We start from the raw sequence: 23,015 nt of genomic DNA, 5'->3' as shown, positions 1-23,015 counted from the left end.
ATACAGTTGTTGGAGTTATGTGGAGTGCATGAAAATGCTTGATTGGCAGCCTGAGGGAGAGAGTTTTGTGTGTGGAGTTGGTAGAGTGTTGTGTGGGTACAGTATGAACAACAGCAACAAAAGTTTCTTGCAGTCTCTTACTGTTACGTTTCCAGCTCAATGTGTGACAGCATAGCTGCCTGTATCTATCCAGTCCTTGACTGTCTCTGAATTACTGCAAACAAATGATGACTTTTGTGACATGAACTGCTCTTTCCTGAGAAGCATGAAAATGCACCTGAATTCATTCCAGGTCACTACTACTTATGCTTTTGTGTTAAAATTTTTATAATTTGAATACATCAGATGCCTGAGAGTTTGAGCCAGGAAATTCAGAGATCAGAGACTGATCTCATAAACCAACTTATTACGTGACTATCACTCCTACATACACAACATATGTATTTTTGCCTGCTCCTAACTGTTGCCTGAATTATATGCATTGCTAAAGATCTGAACACAGAAATTAATCTCTTGCAGATGCTGACTTGTGGCTGGCAGCATCCTTCATTTTCAGGCTTAAGGTACTAATAAAATGCTTAAGTCTGCTTTCCATTCAGATGTGAGAAAGTCATCCAGATTGACATGAACAAAGTGTTTGATTCATTTTTGTTGGTGGTTAGAGTGAACCTAGCTCATGTCTCATGGTTCTAGACAGGATGGTATTTCATAAAGTAACCCAGTAACCCACACAACAGTTAGATCCAGCAAAGCAGTTTATCCAGCAGCTTTTGCCACCTCCCTTCCTGGGCAGCTTGAAGCCCATCAAATTACATGTTCAGACTGAATTCAGGCTTCTTGGTGGCTCAGCAAAAGGATTTGTTATGAGCTGAGTGTGGAATGACCAAGAGAGGATTACTGTGCTTATGTGCAGTAGGAACATAAACAAAATTTTAATAGTGAGTGTCAGCTGCAAGAAAAACAGCTTTATCTTAAGGTTAGTTGTATTTCTGAAAACTGGCAGACACAGAGATTTGTTTTCAAGACTTGTATTGGCTTTGTCCTCCTCTGCTGTAGTGTCCACTGTCTGCTTTGAATAGAAAAGTGACGCCCTTACTTATCCTAGGAAAATGCATTATGTTCAGGTAGCTAGTGTTTTTGGCAAAAAGTTATAACTTCTTGCAGTGTTTACCAGAAGCCAGTTGCCTCAATGTTCAACATTTTTAGTGTTCCTTTATGTATCTTGTAAATATGAATGCTGTCTTTCTGTGCAATAATCCAAATGAAAGTGTGAAAGAATATATGTTCCTTTTTTTTTGGTTGACCCTTTGTTTTCCCCTGTTGTAGTACAGGTGTGACAGTGATGGAGGAACACTTTTACAGGTTTGTGGGGCTGCTGGAAAAAAGGTCCCTCCCAGGGCTGTTCACAAAGTGAATCATTAGCCTGACTGTAACAATAAATACTATGACAGAGAACATGGAAGGATTTATCGAAAGGTCACATTCGCCCAGAAGGTTTCTCTGCTGAAAGAAGCTTGCAGCTGTGTTAAGATTAAAGAGTGTCAGAAAACCATAATGTGTGTGATTTGTTCACTCTGAGTAAAATATGAGCTGTTTGTCTAACAGCCCCAGATGAGGGATTCTAGTGTCAGACTGCCTTGGGGCTGTCGTATATATTTCCAGTGGGTTTTTAGTGTTCAGGAATAATTTCCAGTGGGTTTTTGGTGTTCAGAAATATTCTCCTCTTTGAAAATGTATCTGACACATCCTAAACTCCTGCGATGCCCAGGAGGAGAGCTTTGTCCCACTATTCTGACTACTTTAATAGTCACTCAGGAAAGGGAAGCATAATGGGAACAACTCAGACAAATAACAGAGGTCTAAGTTATGTCCCAGAAATGGGAGTAGTCCAAATGAATCACTCACCTTCTTACTTGAATATGCTGGTGGGCCAGGCTGTGATGTGATAAGCCTTTTATCTGCAGCAACAGACAGCTGCTTGGGTGTCTCATCACTGGTGGGCTTCAGTGTAAACCCTTGTGTGAGTTTTTATGCATGCATGGAAGTACACAGTCATGTAGTTCAGTATGTGGCAACACCTCTATGGTTAATCTTGTTAACCTGCTTCTTCTTTCATTGATAATATTTTAAAGTCAGGAGTGGTGTCATGAGTTTAATACTAATTTAGAAGCAAGAGTTTTACCTTTAGTGGCATAGGGTGCACTGTAGCCCATGGTTGCATGAAGTCTCTTTGGTCTATCCTTTGCAGATTACATCGGTTTTCTCCTCCACTGCCAACAGTGAGCCTGGCTTTCTGAGCTTAGGCAGGACACCTAGAGCTTTCAGAATCATTCTAAGCAGTGGCAGTCACCAGTAGATGCTGTGGAAAAACATTTGTGGCACAGAGGGATATGGAGTGTTGCTGTACTGAATGTTCCTTGGGGAAGTAATTGTGGTTATTGTTGCATCTGTGGACAGTAAACAAATTAATCTTCTGACATGTTGCAGAAAACACCAGAGAAAAACCATGAGAAAGTTTTATAACATTTTAATAGTGTTTTGTAATTTCCTACCCACAAGTCATTTACTTTTTTATCAGAGGACTCAGCATTGGAAGTGCACATGTGGTGAACGTGAAGGAGAGAAGATCTGCTGGTCTCTCCTCCTGGGTTTCCATTGTGAGTTCATTTTTCCGAAAACACTTAAGTGGCATTTTTTTTCCTTTTATTTTATAGAAGCTTCAAGTGATCACCTCGTGAGAAGTGGACCCTACTAAGGACTGCACAACAGGTTATAGGCAAATATTTCAACAGCCCAGCAAGAACTCTTTAGCAGCCATTTAGCAGGTTTTGTGTTTAAAAATGGGATTAAAAGTAGCCTTGACTGACAGCTCTCTCAGCAGTGTAGCCATGCTGGTTGTTTGGATCATCTCTGAACCTGCTTTCTGACTCTGACTCCACGTGGTTCTTATGTTGGCTTGATCTAGGGAATCACATAAATGATTGTGGATTGTTATAAGAGATGGGTTTCGATGTATGATAGCTTTTAAATATGGAAAGTTACCATGAAACACAACATGAGGAAAGAAAAATACCTGGGGATGAACTGGTGTCATGTTTCTGTTTTACTTCTGAAAAACCTAAGATTATATCCCATTTGCACAAAATAAAATATCTTAAATTAGTTGTCTTAGCTTGAGCAGAGCTCCTAGAGGACCTTAATCAAAGCAAAGCACACATCTTTTGATAGAAAACCTAGAGCTTTTTGTTGTTTGAGGGTTTTTTTCCACCTGTTTAATACAAAGGTGATTCAGTCCTAGTGGAGAGCAGTCACTGTAATGAAATACTTCTCTGTGTTATGCTATTAAGTAAAAAACCTCTAAGTGGTGCAGTGATACTCTCAGCTGTAGCCTGTTTAGACACAGGAAAAGACCAGTCTTGTCATAAGGAAGTGATCCCTTTTCTTCAGATGGCCTTGGTCTTTCATTTTAAATCTCCAAAGATTTTTAGTAAGTATATATTTTTTAAACCTTCAAGAGGTGGCTGGTGTTTTGGAGGTGAGTAAATGGGAGGCATGAGGCTTGGCCTCAATTCTGTCCTGTGTCACATATGAACCAACCAGGGACACATCAGTCAAAGTCTCAATATCTGAGTATGCAAGATAAAGCCTCCAAAATCAGAGAGAATTGGTTTCAGGTGCTATAGTGGAGTCTGTTCATCTCCTCTGACCTTTTGGTGCAGGTGGGTTATCAGCTGTGAAGAACATGGGTTGTCATTTAAACCACTGCCCATCAGTGCAGAGTTTTGCAGTTGGGCCCATTGCACCAGATGCTGAAAATATGTGTCCGAACCATCCAGTCAACAAGTACTTCAAAATTTATTTTTATTCTCTTTTATAAACCCATGTCTTCTCTGTCTCTAGTACTCTAGCTTTATTGATGAATGCTTGCAAAAGAAAAAACATAATGAAGTCTCTCTTTAGAAAAAGATTTTGAAGCAGTGACTCTCTTCTGAACTTTATGTCATGGTTTCCATTTGCTGTCATGCTTGGTGCAGTTTGAAATTTCCTGGCGTCTTATCCATTGGCTCAACACTGCAGTTTTCACTTTTTCTTCATTGCCCACTTTGTGGGCAGAGACCAGGAATGTGCTTCTGGAGTGGCTTGCTTTGCTGCATTTAGGTCTCCAATGAACCAACCAAACAGCTTTGCTAATGTCAGTGGGAGTGTTGCTGAAGAGTGTGTTTCATGGAAGACAAGTTGAAGAAGCAGACTATAAAGTTTAGATTTGCCACCTTTTTCAGTTTGGTGACTGGAGCAGAGAGGTTGGCACCAGATTTCAGAGTAGTTGTGAACTGGAGGTAGGAGGGGAGTCCAGTGCTGAGGGCAGCAACTGGCAGCTTGATCTAGCAAGTGAGAGGTATTTGCCACTTAACTGATCTCTGCTGTCTGCATTTCCTGACTTGCATGCTGTGTGATTCCTGTGATGGTTGGAAACAGCAATAAAAGTGGATTTAGAATGAAAAGATTCCATTCTGCCATGTGGTCTTTTAGAGTGCCATGGGTTTTCCTATGCAGGTTTCTGGGAAAAGGGCTGCTCCAGGGGCCAGAGGTGTTTACTTCATGTTGTAGGAATTTGCACTCCAACCAGAATATGAGGCTGTTGGAAGTTCCCTGGAGATAAGACCATGAGTATGACTGCCAATGTCAAGGGGATATCTAAATGGAGAAATTTACTTTGACTGTTGCTGTGTAAATGGATATTTTTACAGGGACTGTCCCTTTGCAGGGGAGAATATGCAGAGAGCTAGGACTGCGTATTGCCAGTTTCACCAGCTCCAGGGTTACTCTCAGTACAAGCCTGTGGCAGGACAATTTCTGCAGGTCTCTTCCATCTCACATCAGCTGTGGGTCAGACCTTAATGGCACATTTTTCATGTGTCTCATTGCAGGTGAGATGATTTGCTTGAGGCCACACCAGAAAATCACATGTCTATTTAGGATTAGTAAAGGAAGTGTGTTTTAAGCCTACCCTAGACTGCTGTGCAACTGTGTGTAGATCATAGGGCCTGTGAGTTCTGCAGCATAAAACAATAGAGGTATTTTGGTTGGTAGTGCAATAGTATTAACAATAATTTTAAACAATTATAACAAGGAAGAATTATTGCTCTTTGCAAAGTTCTTCTATTTAGCCTTTAACCTGATATTTTCCTATTTTGTCTCATGAATGGAAAAACATCTCTGAGTCACTTTATTGCACAGAAAATGGGAAAAAAGAAAATAGGTGCTGGTATTGTCATCATGGTTGATGAAGTCTAGTCAATTTACAGATTTTTCACAAAGTTGCTGGGAAACTGGTGCTGTTTTATTTCAGATTATAATACAGGGTAGCACTTGCTCCTTCTGTTGTCAAGAGAAACTCTATGTTTTGAATGTCACCCCTCATCATGCCCCTTTTGACCTGGATAGCTCAGGGCTGATTAATCTAAAGTGACGCTGCCAAGACCTTGGGACTGGGGAGAGTATCTCTGTAATATCTGGTAAATATTAGACAAGTAATACGATTACAGTGATGAGGCAAGGGCATCTTCCACTCTGTGCATATTCCCCATTGCTTTTGGTAGTCAGATGCAGCAGAGTGTGTGCTATGCTTCCCCCTGCAAAGGGCTGGGATTTGGAAAGGTTAGTTAGCACATCTGCTGTGCTTCAGGCGGCATCAGAGGAAGCTCTAGGAAGCACGTGTACCCCAGAAACATGATTTACGTATTTCTCTGTGGTCACAGAGTGTGATCTGTGCATTTTGTTCATCGTCATGAATGCACTGGAAGGAGAAAAAAAAAAAAGAGAGAGAGGCTCTGCTACACTCAGTCTGAGGCAAAGACTCGAAAGTGATGAAACACCTTGCAAGACAGAGCAATGGGAAGATCAGAAGGTGGTGTCAGGGCCAGGTCTGCCATTCTCCCACTGCTGAAGACATGATTTGCGAGTATGTGGGACAAATCACTTCCCAAATTGTCACCATTCCTGTGCCTCCCCATAACTGGGTCCCAGAGGGGAAGGTGTAGGTTCCTTGGTTGGGTCTGCCCACTGCCTTAAACTTTGAAAGAACAAACTTAAGACTTGGCATCATTTCCTTCTTGCATCCCACAGATGTGAGATCTGTCAATGCACATAATTTAGCAACTGCCTCTGGTTTGAATTGAGCCTGGGGCTAAAAGCTGTTTGCATTCAGTGAGCAGTATGCAAGTTGCATTAAATGAAATGGTGACTGCCTTCTGTAATTGAACATTTATATAAATAATTGGCAGCAAAGTGGTATCCTCAGAAGAAGCTATATAAAGGTGCTGGAGTCTTTCCCCACCTGTACAGCTGGATCATTTTTAATACGGTGAAAATACATTGCTTCCCTTCATTTCTTGTTAAATAGGAGATTTTAATGCTAGGGCTCTTATTTTGCCTGTGTTTTGTAAGTGCAAAGTTTAGGATTTTTCACAAGTTAAAAAGTACACAAGATACACAAGCTTAGCAGGAAACAGATGGGGGAAAATGGCATTTCAAGCTAGTCTGACTTTAAAAATATTTACTGTAATAGCACATGAATGAAGGTTTGAGCCTCCAGATTGCCCACTTACTTGTGTGCAAAATGAAATGTGGAAACAGAACATGGAACAATGAAATGCTTCTGAGGCTTTATCTGTTAATCTCAAGCATTCAAGGGCTGCTTGCTATCATTGCAGCTTCTGACTGGCATAAAACCCACCAAATGCTACAATGGCTATTACCCTGATGGAGTTCATGGTGCAAAACCACAGCACTTTATTATGTGACCGGCTCCCTCCCTGCCTTGCAATTTACAGTCTTTGGAGCATGTTAACAATGTATTTCAAATTTCCTCAGATTTTGGATTCTATCTGAATGTAAATAAATTCTGTTTGAATGTAAAGAGAAGAGCACTTTCTGAGAAGAGGAGGAGCAGCTGAGGCAGGGAGTGGATTGGAGGACTCCTTTATCTGGCATCACCATGAAAGCAGTTGAGTCAAGGCCTGAGATTAGTTAACTGTCAGACTACCACAGCTCCCTAGTGCGTGTCCCAAACCAACTGGCTGCCTAGCTGGAAGATGCTTCTACCCTGGCTTTTTGGTGCTGCTTGGCCAAGCTGCTCCACAACTGGGCAGCAAGGGGCTGACACCAGCCACATGGTCCTGGGCTCCAGTGTCCCCACCCAGTGGTTCAACTTTGCTGTCTTTCACAGCTCTTCTTTTTCCTCTTGCTACCATATTTCTAAAACAACAGGGTTCAAAGCAGGGTTGACAAAGATGTGGTTTTCATGCGATTTCTGAACATGGATACTAGCTCTGTGAAGGACCAGATGTAGAAGGACTAGGGGAAACAGATTCATAAATTGTTGCTGCTGAGACTGTGATCACATGTGATATTATTCCACTGCTGAAAACAAATATAATGTATTGCTGCAGAGCCAGGTTTGGGTTAGGAAAGTTGGGTAGAGATTCTTGCCTGAGGCTCTCTGTGAATCTTTGCTTCTTCTAGTGAAACAGAACTGATTTATGGTTGTTTCTGGAAACTAGAAGTGGCCAACATTGATCCAGAGGCAAATGTTCTTAAAACTGAGTGTTCCATTGTGGGTATGTGCAGATATGCATATGGGGGATGGAGAATGAGTTTAGTTTATTACTAAGTTGGAACAGATGTCAGATCTGGGATTGGAGATTTCAGTTCTTCTCCTTGTCTTGTGGAAACAACGCAGTCCTATAATTTCAGCCGGTGAGTTGGAGTTGTTGTGCAGCTTAGGTCTCAGCTTTGTTACTTTCTGAGCTCTGAGGCTTGTCTGAACTGGAAAGTAAAATACAATTCAAATGATATGATCCTGAAAAACCAAAATGGAAATTGATGTTGGGAGCAAACATTGATACTACTGTCCTGGTGGACACGAACCTCCCGCCTTACTACTGTTCTTCTAAATGGGTCGGACTGTGTGGGCAGTTTAATACCATACATCAAAAAGTAGATGAACTGCTTATCCTCTGTGTGATAGATTTGAAAATGAAGGATTTTTTAAGACTTAATCCTTCTATTCACCATTTTGAAATATGGCTAAGGAAAATCCTGTGTGAATCAAATAGACAAAACCAGCATACAAGAGAAAAACTAATGAATGTACATACTGAAAGGGAACATTTTATTCTTCCCAAGTAATTCATGCCATTTTATGGTTTATTTGAAATGAAGTAGTCAGTCCTGGCGGGATAGTGAGCTACTTGGCGCATATATTCAGTTGCATCCATAGAGAAAAGAAACAGCTCTTTCTGGAAAAAAGTCAGTTTGTGAGCATGAGAGAACGTTTTCAGAGCTGGTCATGCAGGATGAGACGTCAGAAGCAGGTGGTGCTGGCCAACCATACCTGGCATTACAGACAAACAGAATTTTACCCTGGGCTTCAACAGGCATAGAGTTATACCAAGACCAAGTGTTTCTGGAAAATGTTAACCATAAAAAAGCCTTCTTTTCTCAAGCCAGGCTGTGTCCTCCTGTAACCAGCTTTTCAAGAGAAGGGAGAAGTTGGCCTGAGGTTAACCACCACATGCCCAGCTGAGACCAACTCAGAGATGCTTAAAATATAGTTGTAGAAATGCTTAAATTATAATCCTTAGCCAAAGCTGGGGCTATTTGCCTAATATCCAAACACCCCTAACAATTTCTTAGAAATACAATTAGTCATGTCCAAGTCCTAGCTAATATTGTTATTTTACTGTAACATCAAAAAGCCTTACTCATGCTAAGATCCTAGGGTGCTAGTGTCAAGCACATGTTAGAGTCTCCTTGCTGCCCTCAAAAAGTTTAAGTTTTAAAGTTGTATGTTTGTCTAGCTGTCAGGACAGCCTGTCTGGCATTGTTCTGCCAGTACTGAACTTCATTTAATAAAGAAACAGCCTACTTCACTGACGCAACTTCCCCATCAAAGCACTTCCTCCACTAACATTTCAACAGGATTAAAATTGTGGGTGTATTAAGAAGCAGAAAGAGGGAATCATAATGGGATGTCTGTAAGATTTCCTATCTTCATTGGATATATGTCATGTTCCCCAGCTTTTCTTCTTGTTCTTGAGAAACATAGTCAGATCTCACTAACTCAGCAGAGTCAGGTTAGTATGCTGCTTACATGGAGTACCCTGTGGGGTTGAAAGCACACAGCCAGAAGTTTGTTATAGGACTTACTATATGGCATGCTGCCTTGGAAGGGAGTTCTGTAATATAATCATCAAGATGCCTTATAAAAACAGATCTGAAGGAGTACAAAGGAAAGCTATTTGCAATGCACAGCAATACATTTTATTGAGCATACACAACTAAAAAAGGTATTTATCTGTACTTCTGAGCACATCTGGAGACACCCTACAAGTATACACCCCTGAAAGTTCTCCTTTTCCAATGAGAAATTAGGTCCAAAGACTAACCACATGTAAGCATAAAAATTAATGTGACAGTCTGCATTGAAAGTAAAGGGGGGGGGGGGAAGGAAGGGAGTGTTAATACTATGTTTGTCTGAGTTTCTTTTCTAAACATTTGATTCTGACCACCTCAAGTCTTCCTCTGCTTTAGCTTAACTACACCCTTTTCGTCACTTCCCATTGTGAAAACTGTACATTTCTGTGAGATGATAAGCACGTGTTACTTTTCATTCTGGCAGCAATTGCATTTAGTGCAGGATGAAATAATCCTACCATTAAATAAGAAGCTCACAGTGGTGTTGTGAAGCTTAATTTGTTTGGAAAATGCTTTGCAGCATTCAGATAAAAGGCACTCTGGATATTCAAAGTATTATTACTGCACAGCTGGTGGTCTACATGCTGCAGATGTTTCTTCCATGCTGTTGCATGGTTACTTAAGTGGCTTCTTAGTGCAGATGTTCATGAGTGAGCATGCACAACCTCCTCTGCTGATGTTTTTTGACACAGATTTTATTGCTGCTTGACTTTTGATCTTGAAAAGAATATTCTTCTACTGGTGAGGTGCTACGTGTGTGTATGACTACATCCCTGTTAGTTCAGCCCCCACTGCAAACAACAGCATCTGCAGATATTTACTGTGGGCCTTTCTCTTTAGCCTCTATTTCCTTCTGTGGCTTTTACTTGTTCCCACAGTGTTTGACTCTGGGGATTCTGACTCTTCTGTTAATACTCTATCACCATCACTCTCTTCATGCAGACATGATGATTCCCTTTGTACTGTTTGCCCAGATGGGATCAAGGACTTCATTGCATCTTGATTTTTTCTTTCCTTGGTTGCTGCCACTGTTACGTAAATGGATCTCTAAGAATTTCTGGGCTTGCCATTCACAATTTCACTAAAAGTATTTGAAGATAAGATGAACTTCTAGTTTCTTCATGTTCTGTGTTTCTCTTTCTTACAAGTGCAGAGAGTTAAAGTATGACTTCAGCTGACATTCACATGAAATGTGCTGAACATGTGCAAATCTCCAAGGCTGTATGATTTCATCAACCTATTTGGTGAGACAACTAATGCTAAAATTTGCCTTCACCTTACTTTGCTGTATTCCCAGCAAATGGCAAGATATCCAGTCCAATACAAGGGCAATTGAGTTAACAAGACTTTTGTCTAACCTGAAATGCAGTGTATTACTGACCTAAGAGTAGAAAAGAACCAAACCTGTACACACACCCATTGCACACAGAGAGAAAGAGGAAAGTACAGCAGAATTGTACTGGTTCTGGTTAGCATAGACTTTATTCACAAGATTAAAATGGAAGAGAGAGAGGATTTGGTACAACATACTGGAGTGTTTGTTCTGATAAGTATTAAAAATCCAAGCTTTCTGGGCAATATATTAAAGAGCCACAATCTTGCAGCTTAGAGGAATGAATCTTGGACTTCGTGAGAAGGCAGATGCTTAAAGCTGACTGCATCTAGACAAATAACGTCAGAAAGAGAAATCCTACCACTTTCTATAGCATTTTATGCAGAATTCAGCATAAATCATAGCAAAAGGCTCAGTCTTTACCTGTAAAAATTAGATCTGAAAGAAAGGCAGCTTGAGAAGGCTAGACCCTGGTACATTGTGAGGTGAATTGCACCTTAAAGACTTTCTCCTTTCCTCTGATCTTTAAATGTGTAACAATTTGTCAATGCTCATGGAATCTTCTAAATGATATCCATGGAGACTATGGCTACCTTTAATACACGGAACTGATAGGGTTTGTGCAGATATATACCCTCTGACCCTACTGAAGTGTCTCATCCGTTCTCTGGGTTCATCTTGGTAGGCATAACTTTCATTCTGCCTCCCTAGTGTCTCTGACCTATAAAAATTGTTACACATATGTGTAACAGGATTTACTCCACCTAACTTTCCCACTATTGCTGCTCCAAGATGATGACTTCTGGTATTGCTACTTGTCCAGATATTTTTTCATCCTTGACTGCTGGTACTGCAGTTATACCTCTTCTTTTGGTGCACCTATTTCTAATATTGATGTGCTCAGTATTACTGGTAGGGTAGAGGGAGTAGAGAGGGATGGAGAAAAGAGGAAGGGAAGGACGGAAGTACTTCTAATGTTCTCTCATTACTCACTTCATCTCCCCTGTTTCATGACCAATACCTCCTCCCCTCTTCTGATATACTCCTTTGCTCATTCTGGTTAGGAATCTCAGCTGAAATCAAGTCATCATATGGGTAATTCTGTTCATTATGATGTGATCATTTGTGATTTACTATTGCTTGATAACAAAAGATTATTTTACACATTATAAAAATTACATCAAATCCCTGGCCATGGAATGGAGGCTGAAAATCAGTGAGGAGGGGCTTTTACTCCTGCCACTTTGGCTTGAGTTTGAAACGTTTCACACAGTAGCTCTGCTAGGAGTAAGCTGGGCTTCCTTACTAACATAATAAAACGCAGACCATCCTAAGGGGATGAGGGAGTTGCATTCCAAAACTTGCACTGCAAGCGACCAAAGTTTAATGGAAAACGTTGAAAAGATTCTATTAAAAAACAATTTTCCTCCTATATATCATAAACTCTATTTTATGCTTTCCCTACTCCCTCCTTTTTTTTCCTTACTGGCACAAAAACAGGGTCTTTGTTTTGACAGAGCTAATCTCCTCATGCTTTCATATAGGCCCTCAGGCTCCCCACCTGTGGAAAGATCCATGGGAGCAGAAAAACTACCGAGTGAGTTCCACATGCTCACCTCAAAGGGAAGAAATCACTGGCCTCGCAGAGGTATGGACTGTAAACATTGTGGTTCCCAAGGACCCTTGGAGAACATGAACACAATCTCCTGCACAATCTGCTCAATTCCCAGCAATAGCTTTTCCTTCTTTATTGCCTTCTGTGATTTCTCTTTCCATCTATCAGATGGGTTTCTTCAGGAGACATCCTGTATGGGCTGCTTTCCTGTAGTTGTGCTGCCTCCCTTTTCTCAAAGTCTGAAAGGTACACTTGGGGCTGACAATTTCCACCCACAAACTTTGCTGGTGAGAAAGGATCTAGTAGCTTGCAGCCACTGCCAAGTTTGACAACAAGCTTCCAAACAAAGTGGTACAGCTCTGCGATCTTTCCGCTGCTTCTGTAGGGAGGCCAGGGAAGATTTTATGGGGTGAAAAGTGATGGAGAGAGAATGAACTGCTTTGTGGCTCCATCAGGCAACACGTTCAAGGTGGCCAGCACTGAGCACTGGTGTGTTCCATAGTCTCTGCCCAGCCAACAAAAAGAGGCAAAACCATATTTAGATGTTTAGTACTTTATATACAAGACTAAGCCCAGAATTTATCTTAACATCTTTGTGATTGGACATGACCCACAGATGAACAGGAAAAAAACCTGTTATTATTTTGTGATAGGGAGAGTTTGATCATGTGGCTGCAATTTCTCATTAAAGTCTGCTGATTTACATCAGAACTGCCTTTGTATCTAGTCAAGTACATGACCATGCCCAAACCAATTCACTGGAAGGTAAGTTTCAAGAACAAACCTTGGCTCTGTCTGCTTATATCATCTCATCCCACTTCACCCAGAATTAGGTCATTCTGGCTTTATAACATCTATGTGGGTTTCTGTGGTTCCTGGGCCAGGCTGATATGTCTTGGAGTCACTGTGTCTGGTACAGGAAATTTTAATTCATAGCATGTAAATTCAGAAAGCTTGAATTTAATGTTCAGTGATGTCCTGAATGAGTCTGGATCCTTCAAAGCCTTGAAGTACAGAACTTGAAAAAAAAAAAAAAAGGCTGATGACAGTTCTGAGTCTTGGCTCCTGTGTTGTCAGCAGGAAAATCCCCACCCATTTCACTGAAGCCAGCTTTTCATCCACTGTGTTTTCATGCTCTGTATGGTGTTTTCCACTTGAGACCTTGCAGTCAGGAAGGTTAAAGAACAGTGGCAGTATGCAAAGCATACCTTATCCAAAGCTCTCTGCATGTGAAGTAGCAGGCTACATCAAACTGACTAGAGAGCAGAAACTAGGTCTCTGCCTCCTGGCTGAATCCCTATCACTCTGCTCACCCTCTGCCTCTGGTATTGAATCCTGAATGGGACATGGCAGCACTGCTGCTGTTTTAAGACAGCCATCCTTGATGGGCCTCACTGTTGGGGTGTCAGTCAGTCTTTATGCCTGCCAATGCCCACGTGGTTGTGAGAACATGCAGAGCAAAAGCAGAGGTCCTGAGGAAATGTAAAGGCAGGAACTAAATAACCATCATGAAAAAGGTCAGCCTTGCTGGAGTCAGAGTAATCCCTCCAGGACTGCAGTTTTGCATTCACGTGTTTGAATCCAGTCTCAATCATGCTTTATGAGCCTATGTCTTTGTATGGGTCTGGGCCAGGACCACACAGGAAGCCATAAAACCCATAAACAGAGTGTTTTTCTATATTTTTCAATTCAGGTAAGCTGGCTGTTGTGTCACTTCATCCAAGTCCTATTTTTAGCAACTACTTTGATGAAGAGCAAAGAGGGAGACCTCAGAGGTGAAATGCACTGTGAGGATGTGACTGGCTTGAAGGTGGCATTCTCAACAAGTCTTTCTTTGCTGAGATTAGTTTAGCTCTTGTTTTCCAAAGAGAGCAAGATGAAGGAAAAAGCTGTTTTCTAAATAGCGGTCCTATCAGTTCTTTCCATTGCTGTCTTTCTTTCTTATTCCATCTGGAGCCAGCTTAAACAGAACTTTTTAAATGCTCTGCAGCCACCTAGAGGAAAAATACTGCTTGATTGAAGTTAATTTTATATGGATTAAGCCAAGGAGTGGGCTCTGCAGAGTTAAGAATGTGAGTTTCTAAACTAGCCAGCCTGTTTATTATTATATCACAAGACCTCCTTGGAAATATATACAGTGAATCATCATCAAAAGCTGAAGATAACTTCAGTTTATGTTTATAGTTCAGAAATATTTCCTGCTTCGTGTTCTCATTGTGCTTGTCACTGGATATGACATATTTTTATGACAGATAGTGTAGCAGGGCCACAGTACATTTTGTCAGCAGACAGAAGGAGATGATCTGGTTTGAATTTTTATTTTGAAGATTTGAAACCTGTATCATTTTATATGTTTATCTAATGACTATGACAATATGCTTTCGGTATATCTAGATGGTTTATGTTTCTGTAGGGCCATGACTTCAAAACCTCCCAATAATTTTTGAGGTTCTATCTAGGATGTTTATAAGCTCATGCAAAACCTCTGGCTTTTCTCAGATGAGGGCTGTCACACAGAATACACTAATGGGCTCTCTGTCTACCAGAGTGAAAGCTGATGCAGTCATATTAGAACCATTTAGTCCATGCCATGTTCATTTGCACTGTGTAAAACAGAATAACAAAGTTTAACTGTTGATTGAAAGTACTTTAATGTATTAAGTTAGATATTAAAATGTGTCTGTCTTTTTGAAATTGAATTAAAATTACTAGATTTTTCCTTTTCTAGATAAGATATGGCAGTTCATTCTCCACTTGACTAGAGAGCTGGGGGGAAGTATTCTTTAAAAATCTAGTCTAGACATGGAAAAGAAGATAAAATTTTATGTCAGTTACATAATGTAAAAGATCAAAATGTTGATGGATTTTCCTTGGTTACCTGTGCCAGAGGACACTGAAAATTCCATTATGATGGAGTGTCTCTGTCATAAGGCAAATTCACTTTAGAAGTATAAGTGCTAAGCTAAGAATTGCACACAGTGAATGGAAATGTAGAATACTAATATGGATATTGAAAAGGAACACTAGAACATTCTCCGTTTCTTTTCCTCTCTTAAAAAAAGACTTGATATATACATATGATATGGTCAGTCAAATAACTTGAATACTGCTATGTTATGTCAGAACAGGATCTCAAATAAGGAGTCTTACTGGCTTAAGAAATCCTAAACATTATGAAGTTTAGGAATTTTTCTAGATTGTGCCTTGGGAGGGAGGTGATTCTGCCCCTCCACTCCTCTCTTGTGAGACCCCACCTGGAGCTCTGCATCCAGTTTTGGGTCCCCAGCATATGAAGAACAACTTTTTGAAGCAAGTTCAGAGTAGGGTTAACAAGATGATTAGAGGAATGGAGCACTCTTGTTTGAGGAAGGGCTGACAGAATTTGGATTGTTCAAGTCTGGAAAAAAGAAGGCTTCAGAGTGACCTAGTTGTGGCTTTCCAGTACCTAAAGGGAACCTATAGGAAGGATGGAGCGACATTTTACAAGGACTTAGAGTGATAGGACAAGGAGGAATGGATTCAAATGAAAATAAAGTAGGTTTAGTTTAGACAGTAGGACAAAAATCTGTACTGTGAAGGTGATAAGGCACTGGAACATATTTCCCAGAGAAGCTGTGGATGCCCCATCCCTGACAGTGCGCAAGGCCAGGTTGTATGGGGTTTTGACCAATCTGGTCTAGTGAAAGACATCGCTGCCCATGGCAGGTGGAACTGGATGATCTTTAAAGTCCCTTCCAGCCCAAGACATTCTATGATAAATGATGGGGTACCAGAAACACAAAGTAGGTCAATTTGGCCATAGGAAATCAGTGATAAGCATATAGGCTGTACATCTCAGGCCCCTGGGCCTATGAAATATGGGATTGTTGATAGAAAATCCTTTAGGAGTTGACTTTCTTTCTGAACGTTAAACCCGTAGAGCATCTATAGTATGTTTTTCCAAAACTTTGCACACATGCATGATAAGCCTTATCATATAGCTTTAGATATACAGCTACTGTTACCTTTGCCAGTTATGTGATGGATGTTTGCAAGTGGATGACTATGGATATTAGTTAACTGAAGATAACATATCTTCAGAAAGCAGGTTCTAGCTTTTGAACCTTCAGTGTCAGATTCCAGGTCATACTTCTAAATTTGCTTCTCTTATATTATTGTTGATCCAGATATTTTATTGCAAATGACTTCTTTATAAGGGGTTTGGTTACTCTGCTCTAGTGCAGACTATTATGGTCCTGGCATTTTCCAGCTAGATATACAATCCACAGATCATACAATATACAGGCAGCCAAATTCTTTTTGCAGTAATCTCTTCAAAGAGGGTGGAACAAACTTAATTTATACTACTCCAGTATGCAGGTACAATAAGAATATTTTTGATGGCTATTTTCAGTGTTGTCTTGGGCCGTTGTTTGAAATGGGTTAAGAATTTTATGCTGTATTTTCTCTTTATTCCAATAATTCCAGTTATGGAGTTGCATGTAATGTGCACAGAGGAGTGTTTTTTAAATTGTTTCATTTCAAGAACTCAAAACAATTTGAGTTCTGCATGCAGATTTTTTTTCAAATGCCAGGACTCTCTATTTCAAATGCCATGGCTGCACAATGAGGGTGAAACTCTGCATGGTGCAGAGAAACAGAAACAGAAGAAGAAGATGTGAAAACTCTTTTCCACTTTCTGAAAATGTGTGGGAGTGAAAGGGGTCAGCTCTTCCACAGCTGTGAGTGGCATTTCCATATTCTGTTAAGAGTTTTTGAGCAAAAATCCACTCTATCTAAAGGTGGCAAGTTAGCTGCTCAGCTGTACTGTAATCTTCAACTCTAGGAAATATTCTGAGTCATACCAGATGCTTCTTGGGGTCCAGCATTGTCCTTCTTAGTCATTGTTCAGCTATTTCCCTGTGGAGGGATTTTAGCCAACCTTTTCATTCTCAGGACCAGAAAGTACAATTAAAGTCACAGATGCCTGTAAGGATCCAAGCACAAGATGTAAAAAGCCTACTTGACACATTAGTAGGACAATTATCATGAAGAAAGAAGTGGGTAAGGTTACTGTGCCATTTCATTCTTTACTTGGTTCTTCTTCCTTCCTTTCTTTTAAGTGCATGTACCACTGATACTACATATTGAGAGAGATTATAAATAGGTGGCAGGGTAGTGCTGTCTTAACAACTTCTATTTCATGAGGTTTTAGAAAATGTTCCAGAATGTTTCATTGTTACTTTTGCCATATTCTTGTGGGTAATGTTGGTTAAGGCAATGAAACACAATTCTGGCACAGAATACTCTTTATTTAAAGGTTAAAAATACATGCAGAACACTCTTTTTGGCTTTATCCAAAGGCTTTTGGATAATATTTTTAGCAGCACATAGTGTAGGCTTGTGGTTACATTGTGCAGCACAATATGGTTTCTTTCAGAGGTCCACATGGACATTCGTTTATTCAGTATTTGGAAAATACTGTTTTTGCTTATCCTTTGTGAGGGAAATATGGGTTCTGATTTTTTTTTAAGAAGATGTATATGCAAAGAAATCAAAATTGAATTACTGTCTGTCTTTGCTATGTTGGAAATTACCAGCAGTAATTACCACTTGCATTGAAAGCATCCTGTGTTGACTCTAAATAACTGCTTTGGGAGGGTTCCTTGGCAAGGCAGGGATGGATATGGGTATCTTGTGTGATTCTGTTTAATTATCTGAGGGCCAAGTCTATATCTGTACCAGGAACATTGATACTCAGAGTTAAATTAGGGCTCTTCAATGTGTGTGCAACATGACTGCTATGCTCCAAAAATCTTAGATCACATGCAGCTCTTTCCCTTTGATGGAATTGTGTATTTTATAATTCTCTCTGTTTAGCTTAGTGTTGCAATACAGTCCATGGTTGAATCAAAGTTGCACAAAAATTAGGAATCAGGATGAACTTTGAATCCGTGATTCAAATGCCTACTACTGCAAACTCCTCCTCTGCATTCTGCCAAAAAACAATAGTCATACTCTCAAGCATTATGGCCAATGCTTTCTTTATAGGAATGAGATTTCCCCATGGAGAGGATGTGCCTGCAGTACATTTGCTATGCACACCTCACTGAAGATGAGCTGTGAGTTCCTTTTCTGCTCCCACACTCGTAGGGATGTTTTAGAGCCTGTTGAGCAGGGAGTTCTTCAGCATGGGGCATTCTCTAGTGCAAAGTGCACATAAGCTGCTTGCCAGTTTTTGTGGGCCCTTATCTTCACACTTAACAGGAAAAAAGGGTTGGGGAACTGATGATTTAAGTTCTTTATGTATGCCTTTATCTGATCCCAAATTTAAGGCAATGTTGCCAATGTTAAGATGTGTGGGAAAAGCACAGAGGGAGTACAGACATGGTTAACTGGTCTTGGAAGAAATGATCCTTGAAAATGACTGACTTTGCTGCATGAAACAGTCCATTCCCCAGGCAAGTGCTTTGAGTGAATACTCAATAGACGTAAGAATTTCTGTGTTTTCAGCAGCCTCCAAAATTACTTTCTTTGAGTTACTTGCTGGTTGTGCATTAATATTAGTAAACTCTGGAGAAAGAAAGAATGATCTCAGGCCTTTGATCTCAAGCTTCAAAGCCATAATAAGTCTCCAGCTCTACATACTATATTTCAGTATTTGAGTAAGGTTAAACATGCACATGCAGACAAGAGATAGTTTACGATAGCTACAGCATGAGACTTTCCATTATACATTGAAAAATGGTTCATCTGCTCATCTTACTTTGTGAAATGTCTTTTCTATCTGGGGCCATAAATAAAGGCAACTCATTGAATTTTGTGAAAAAACAAAAAAGCCCAAACAAACTTTCTCTCAACTTAACTACTGACAGAGGGTGTAATTTTTCCTAAAAAATTAGGGCAAACTTGTGCTGAAACTCTGATTTGGCTTAACTAATAAAAATTTATCCCAAGAAGTCTTGTCTCACAGGACGGTGGGGCTGGAAATTAATATTCCTCTTTAAGCAGATGACTCTTCAGGCTTTGAAATTTGCAAGTGTACAGCTTATTCCAAGTGTAGATAGGACAAATCCCACCACCACCTGATGCTTCTTCATATACACAAAATATATGTGATCCACTATCTCTAATTGCTTTTGTAAAACTTCTTGAGATCTACTGATGGAAAGAAGATGTTATTGTTTTCTATGTGTGTGGAACAACTCAAAGGTACCAAAATGTTTGGAAAATGCACTGCATCATACCCCTATTGTGAAATGTGGGGGGAAAATTAAGCCCCTACTAAAATGGTTGATTCTGGGTTTGGATTCATGTGTATCGCAGAGGAAAATGAACTGCTGATGTTCCACAAGTGAACATCTGCAATTTCAATCCCGTGTGGCACAGACTAAGGCTGTAGGCTTCATTGCTATGATCTTTTCTTTTTCTTTTTTTAAATACTGCATGTAGCACAGGAGTCTGTTCTTCGCCCTTTGTGGGACTTGGAGACTTTCCATGGTTTAATATGAAAAAGAGCTGTTGCTGAAGGAGTGTAGTCATCCAGTTTGCTTTGAAGATGTGGCAGCAGAGTGTGTGTTTGTCTCCTTCGAGGGTGTGTCCCACAGCTGCCGGATGCCTTCACTTTCATGGATTTCCCCTTGCAACAGTTTGTGATTATACACACCCAATTAACGCCATCTCTGACACATACCCCGCAGGCAGCACAGACAGCATCAAAAGGGATCACAGTGAGGCACTTGGTACCAGCCAAGGACTCAGAGCTTGGCTGTTCTCTGGTGCTTATTTGTAGCGGGGAGGCCAGATAAAGTGCACGGTCACATCCCAGTGTTTTTCTTTTTCTAAATGCAAATATGTCCTTAAAATAAATGTAATTTTCTTTTAGACCACAACATCATTGCATCTCTGTATCATTTCACTGAGGGCAGAACTAAGGTTGACTGAAGTATCTTGTTTGCATTTCCATGGCTAGTAAAATAGCTTCATTATATAAGTAACTTGCGCTGCAGTCTTCTTGTGGGATTATTTCTGTCTGACTGTAATGTTTTGATGTTTAAGTTTCTAATATGTTTTTACTTCATTTACACAAATGCTTTGTTCTTGGTAAAGGGTCACAATACCCCACAAGACCCAAAGTCTCCATCCTGTGCAGTACAGTAAATTGTCAACAGAGCTTCATTATTGGCATAATTCCAAAGTTTTATTAAAATATATTTTTTTGTTATTTGAACAGTCCAGTCAGATTAGAGTACAGATAAGATGTGAGTACATGCAGTTAGTATCACCAAATCTCTTTTTCTGATTCAAGGGAAGAATGATGAGAAGGCAGGATCTGGGAAAGCAGAGAATATTTTTTGAAATGTATCACTGGAGAGGATAAAAAAATAAAAGCTATGGGCATGACAAAGTTTTTTTGCAATGGGACAGGATTAGGGTAGCACACAATATTCAGTTTTTCAATTTACTTGGTAAATCATCCCATAATAGCCCTTTAACACAACTGTAGCAATAATAAATGTGAGAAATGTAATTAAGTGCAAGCAGTAAACAACTTTTGCTAAAAATACAGACCCAAAGTTGAAACTTGGCCATGCGCCATCAGCAGGTCACCCTCAGAGCCAGCCCCCAGAGAATGGACATCTTTTACTTCTGTGTCCTTGCTCAGAACTGCCCTTTCATTAGGAAATAAAAGGAGGTTTTATTTTTATTCACTAGGCTTGGCAGCTGTGGATATAGTTTTCTTGACACTCATTTTTGATTTAACATTAATTAATTAACTTAATTAACTGTACAAATAATTAGAAATTGTGATTCATTATTAAAACTGCTGCAATCTGACAGTGGCTCCTCAGCTAAGCCTAGGGCTTGACCCAAGTAGCTGTCACCAGGATTAAACACTCAATGAAAATAAAAGTTACACCAGCAATTTGGTATGTAATTAATTAGCAGATTCTTTGTGTTGCACATGGCATGCTACTTCCTCAGTGGACACCCATGCTGAACACTGTAGGAAATAGTGCTGATCCCAGCCAAAGCTCAGATGTTTCACTCTGGAGCATGTCTGGATGTCCATGGCCATTTCAATACCAAGGGTTAATGGTTGGTATTGCTCACATACATAAAAGAGCTAAGTTCTGTGCTCTCAAAGAGTGTGGCTGCCCTCCTTCAGACTGGGAACACTGCCCTCCCTTCCCCAATCCCTCAGACTATGCCTAGGCTTTGCCAGGGTCTGTGCTAGCCTTACCATGAACATAGCTATTAAAAAGCTTGGGTGATTGATGATGAGCCTGGAATTTTCCTGATCTTGCATCTTTTTCTGATGCAAGTATCAGAGGTAGCTGTAGGTTCATTTACTCAGTGCAAGAGGTGACATCTCTGAGTAATGGTAAAAAAAAAAAAAAAGGTATGCTCTAAAAAGTAGAGGAAGTACCTTAGATTTAGGGTTTTATAAGTTCTTAGTCAAGGAAGTTGATGAACATATAGCCAAGCTGATACTGGCAAGCATCCCTAAACACCATGGACATCAATAACAGCTAAATCTGAGTGGAGAGTGGTGAAATATGTTTCATAAAGGGGGCTGGCACAGAAACAAAAACATGATAAAATGGTACCTTGACAATCAACTATTTATGGAGATTATATACAGATTTTCTTTGTGATAATGATTTGTTTCGGTAGCAAGCAAGCACCTACTTCACTGTAAAAATGAGACGGCACCTCTTAAATTGCATGGGGTATATGGAGCAGTGCCCGCTGCAGAGATACTAGGAAGAGATCACAAGGAGATGTTGTGGCCAAAGGAAACAGTGTGAAGTTATTTAGTGTGTCACATAAAAAGGTGACCCTTTGTGCTTATACAAGGTCTTTTATCAGCTGACAACATCAAACCACCCCAAGGATGTTGTGCTAATCTATTCCTTGCCTATCAGCTGTGATATGCATACAGCAACATCTGTTACTGGAAAAAAAGTAAAGGGACCTACCACAGGACTACAGTGAAATAAAATGACATTGTCCCTAGAAAGAAAAGGTATTGCAAGTGAAAACAGCTGGTCTGCAAATATGAGCATGTTATGTATTTGATCCAAAGCAATTGTTTATTCACAGTGCATATATATCAGTAAATCAAGGAGAGATAACCTTTATACATTAGCACTTGTGTTACTTATTTTTCACAGTGATTTTTTAGGTAATTTCATATTGAGGGTCCACTAAAAGTAAATTTATTAAAAGTCATGAAAATGTAGCAGAATTGTCTGGTCACTGAAGCAGCCAGTGACTTTGGCATGGGGAAATACTCCACTTTCAGGGGCACGGTTGGACTTATAGAAACAGGCTTGTCTGTGTTCAAGGGATTGCTAATCCTTTCTCCGAGTTTTGAAAAAAGGGTTCTCAATTGCTCTAGAGCAACATATAGGCATTAGGGCTCCTGATTTTTCTGAGGTTTTTTCACCATTTCCAAGTTATTACCTCTTCTGCTGTGGAAAAGGTTTCTAGGAAACTAAGTTTATATCTATCCTTTTCCTATAGACAAGTCATATTATGGTCCACAGGAAGAGCAACTAACATGAAGAGCACATTTTTCATTTCAGCCCTTCATCTTTGCAAGCATCCTTGCAAGCAGCCTTGCATCTTTGTGCCTTAGTCCTCTCAGAAACAGGAAAGTCCCTGAACATGCATGGAGCAGGGGGGCCTTGACCATGGACACACAAGGTTCATGTCCAGAGCACTTTTCCAGAGCATCTGGAAAGCAGATGAACTGAGGGCATGATTTTCAGAGTATGCCTTCCCTATACCTTGTCCTTGCCTTTTAATGATTCTACTGAGAGC

At 40.2% G+C, this 23,015-nt stretch overlaps 1 protein-coding gene across 2 annotated transcripts in view; it reads left to right on the top strand.

Moving 5' to 3' along the window:
• BMPER (BMP binding endothelial regulator) overlaps positions 1-23,015 on the top strand; it is a 146,680-nt gene that overhangs the window by 116,043 nt on the left and 7,622 nt on the right. The gene's annotated exons all lie outside the window — the stretch shown is intronic.

This window comes from Anomalospiza imberbis, chromosome 1 (assembly GCF_031753505.1).
Source record: "Anomalospiza imberbis isolate Cuckoo-Finch-1a 21T00152 chromosome 1, ASM3175350v1, whole genome shotgun sequence".
Taxonomy (NCBI): domain Eukaryota; kingdom Metazoa; phylum Chordata; class Aves; order Passeriformes; family Viduidae; genus Anomalospiza; species Anomalospiza imberbis.
The sequence above is the reverse complement of the archived record's forward strand: the minus strand, read 5'-3'. Positions and strand labels throughout refer to the sequence as shown.